Source organism: Megascapheus bottae, chromosome 18 (assembly GCF_031878675.1).
Source record: "Megascapheus bottae isolate mThoBot1 chromosome 18, mThoBot2.hap1, whole genome shotgun sequence".
Classification (NCBI taxonomy): Eukaryota; Metazoa; Chordata; class Mammalia; order Rodentia; family Geomyidae; genus Megascapheus; species Megascapheus bottae.
Window position 1 is genome coordinate 2072694 of NC_143526.1, and position 3096 is coordinate 2075789.

General features: G+C 44.3%; 1 pseudogene; it reads left to right on the top strand.

Moving 5' to 3' along the window:
- The first annotated feature begins 1039 nt into the window (after positions 1 to 1039).
- LOC150050002 (bifunctional methylenetetrahydrofolate dehydrogenase/cyclohydrolase, mitochondrial pseudogene) lies at positions 1040 to 2111 on the top strand (annotated as a pseudogene).
- Positions 2112 to 3096: the final 985 nt, after the last annotated feature.

Consider the following 3096-nt stretch of genomic DNA (forward strand, 5'->3'; position numbering starts at 1 on the left):
GTTCCCATGAGGGAACATGGCCAGAGGATGACAGTTGTGAGCCTATCTGAAAAGCAATGACTGCAGAGTGTGTGGCTCGAGTGGTAGAGTGATTGCCTAACAAGCAGGAGGCCCTGAGTTCAAATCCCAATGACACACACACACACACACACACACACACACACCACCACCACCACCACCACCACCACCAAAAATACACAAAGGCATGTGAACATATCATGTCCTACAGTGAATCCACATACTTCAAAAATAAAGGTCTCAAGGTGGTTCCATGCCAGTGGCAGGCCACTCTCCCTCCAGCTCACCATCTTCAGTCTGAAAGGTTCTGTTTGAAAAGTGTGAGGACCTGGAGGTTTGGTCAATCTCTAGGGTGGTTTCAAAGGTCATTGTGGTGTCATTTTGGGGTCTATACTATTATTCCTACTACTATTATTATTTTATTATTGTTTTATTTGGTATGTGTGAGAGGCGGTGAGACTAGTAACAGACTGGCTTCATGCTTCCTCTCTTCCTCCTGGAACTTTGCAGTGAAGTTGGAAGTTACCAGGAAAGTGACCTGGCTTCCTTAGCCAGCTGGTGATGGGAGGAGTGGGAGTCAGGAAGTGGGAGTTGATGTTTAAACCATTCTGTGGTGAGGTGTGCACATGCGGCGAGTTCTCAGATGAAGAGTCCAGTTCCCAGGTCACTCTGGCACAGGGAAGCCAGGTCCCCCTCCCTGTGTGTTCCTGTTAACTATCTCCTGAGTCACCATGCAGGAACATGACCCCATTGACTCCTGTGCCCCAAGCCTACCCTCCCTCACTCCATGCCCACCTGCACAGCCAGGCCCCTTCAGACACCCTCAGCTGGTGTCCCCAGGGACCCACAGGTGCCTGAGCTAGTCAGCTTGCAGCCTCCCCCAGGCTTCAGGCACACACACACATGCACCTTGGCTGAGATCAAAACTCTCCCTGGAACCTGTTCAAAGGCTAATGTGGGTATAAGTGTGCGAGCAGCCTGAGCGTGCGGTCCTCTCCCAGCATGGCTAGTGGCGTGTGCCATGGCTACAGCTTCTCTCTTGTCTGCATTGGCTGCCTGGCTGCTCCGACCTGCGCACAGCTGCCACCTCCACCATCCCCCTTCCATCTTGCCGCAGTTCAAAATGAAGCTGTTGTCATTTCTGGAAGGAAACTGGCCCAGCAGATCAAGCAGGAGGTACAGCAGGAGGTGGAAGAATAGGTGGCATCTGGCAACAAGAGGCCACACTTGAGTGTGATTTTGGTTGGTGAGAATCCTGCCAGTCACTCCTATGTCCGCAACAAAACCAAGGTAGCTGCAGATGTGGGAATCAACAATGAGACTATTGTGAAACCAGCTTTAATCTCAGAAGAAGAGCTGTTGAATTTAATCAATAAACTAAATAATGATAACAATGTAGATGGCCTCCTTGTTCAGCTGCCACTCCCAGAACATATGGATGAGAGAAGAGTCTGCAATGCTGTTTCTCCAGACAAGGATGTTAATGGCTTTCATGTAATCAGTGTAGGAAGAATGTGTTTGGACCAGTATTCCATGTTATCAGAGACTCCTTGGGGTGTGTGGGAAATCATTAAGTGAACTGGTATTCCAACCCTAGGGAAGAATGTAGTTGTGTCTGGGAGGTCAAAAAATGTTGGAATGCCCATTTCAATGTTACAACACACAGATGGGGTGCATGAACGTCCTGGAGGTGATGCCACTGTTACAATATCTCATCGACATACTCCCAAAGAACAACTGAAGAAACACACTATTCTTGCAGATATCATAATATCTGCTGCAGGAATTCCCAATCTAATCACATCAGACATGATCAAGGAAGGAGCCACAGTCATTAATGTGGGAATAAACAGAGTTCAGGACCCTAAAACTGCAAAACTCAAGTTGGTTGGTGATGTGGATTTTGAAGAAGTCAAGAAGAAAGCTGGTTACATCACTCCAGTCCCTGGGGGTGTTGGTCCCATGACAGTGGCAATGCTCATGAAGAATACCATTTCTGCTGCAAAAAAAGTGCTAAGGCCAGAAGAGCTGGAAATGCTGAAGTCTAAGGAATGTGGAGTCACTACCAATTAACTGTGTCATGAACCACACTCCACACCAATCTTTGAAGTAAATTAGCCAACAGAAGTGCAATATCTTTAATTTATTCTATTGAAATGCTTTGTATTTATTGAAAGCTTAAATAGGTGCACGTGCGCGCATGTGCATGCTTGCCTCTGCAGTAAGTCACCAGGAAGCCCTCTGGTGTCATATTGGATCATCTGATCTAGACAAGAGAAGCTCTTTACCTGAAGATAATCTTCAAGATGCTGTCACACTGAGAGTGGATGCCTAACTTTGCTATGTACTTTAGTTAAAAATCTGCCTTTTCTAGGAGTGCATTTCCCAAGTGCTATTCCAATAAGAGTTGATACTCATTTTAGGTTCCAACCCTTTTGAGTTCAACTGGTCAAACCAAATGAAAAATGTTGCTAGCAAAAATTAGGAAGACGGTAAAAAGGATCTAGTGGGGAAAGTGATTTATTGGAGAAAAATTGATCTTGATTTCTGTATAATACTGAGTGTAACTAATTTTATCTAAGGACATGATTTGGCTAAGGATAAAGGAAAGCTATGTGTAAATGTGCTGTCTTTTTGTGGCTTAGTCATTAGGGAAATGTGGCCCTTGTATGTATGTTACCTTTTAGGGAGCTCTTCTCATTTTAGTTTTCTGGCACTGAAAGGCTTATTTTGTAAATTATTTGGTATATTGTCATATTTGGCTTTTGCTGTATCCTTAAATTTTGTTGCTCAAACTTTTTAGTGTTAGGAGGAGCCTGTGTGGTTTCTCTGTTATATTTTGAATTTATTTTTGAAAACACTTGGACTTGATAATCACTAGGGCAGCTTGTATAAATGTGCAACTTACTTTCCACCAAAGATGCAGCAGCAGCTGCCTGCTTTTCTTTACATACCCTGTTGGCTTTCCTGAAAGATACTTAAAATCTTTAGTTAATGTCAAAGTTAATCAGACTTTCTGGTTAAAGGGTTGTTTTGTTAATAAAACACATCCGTCTGGTGTGGGGGAAAAAGGATAAT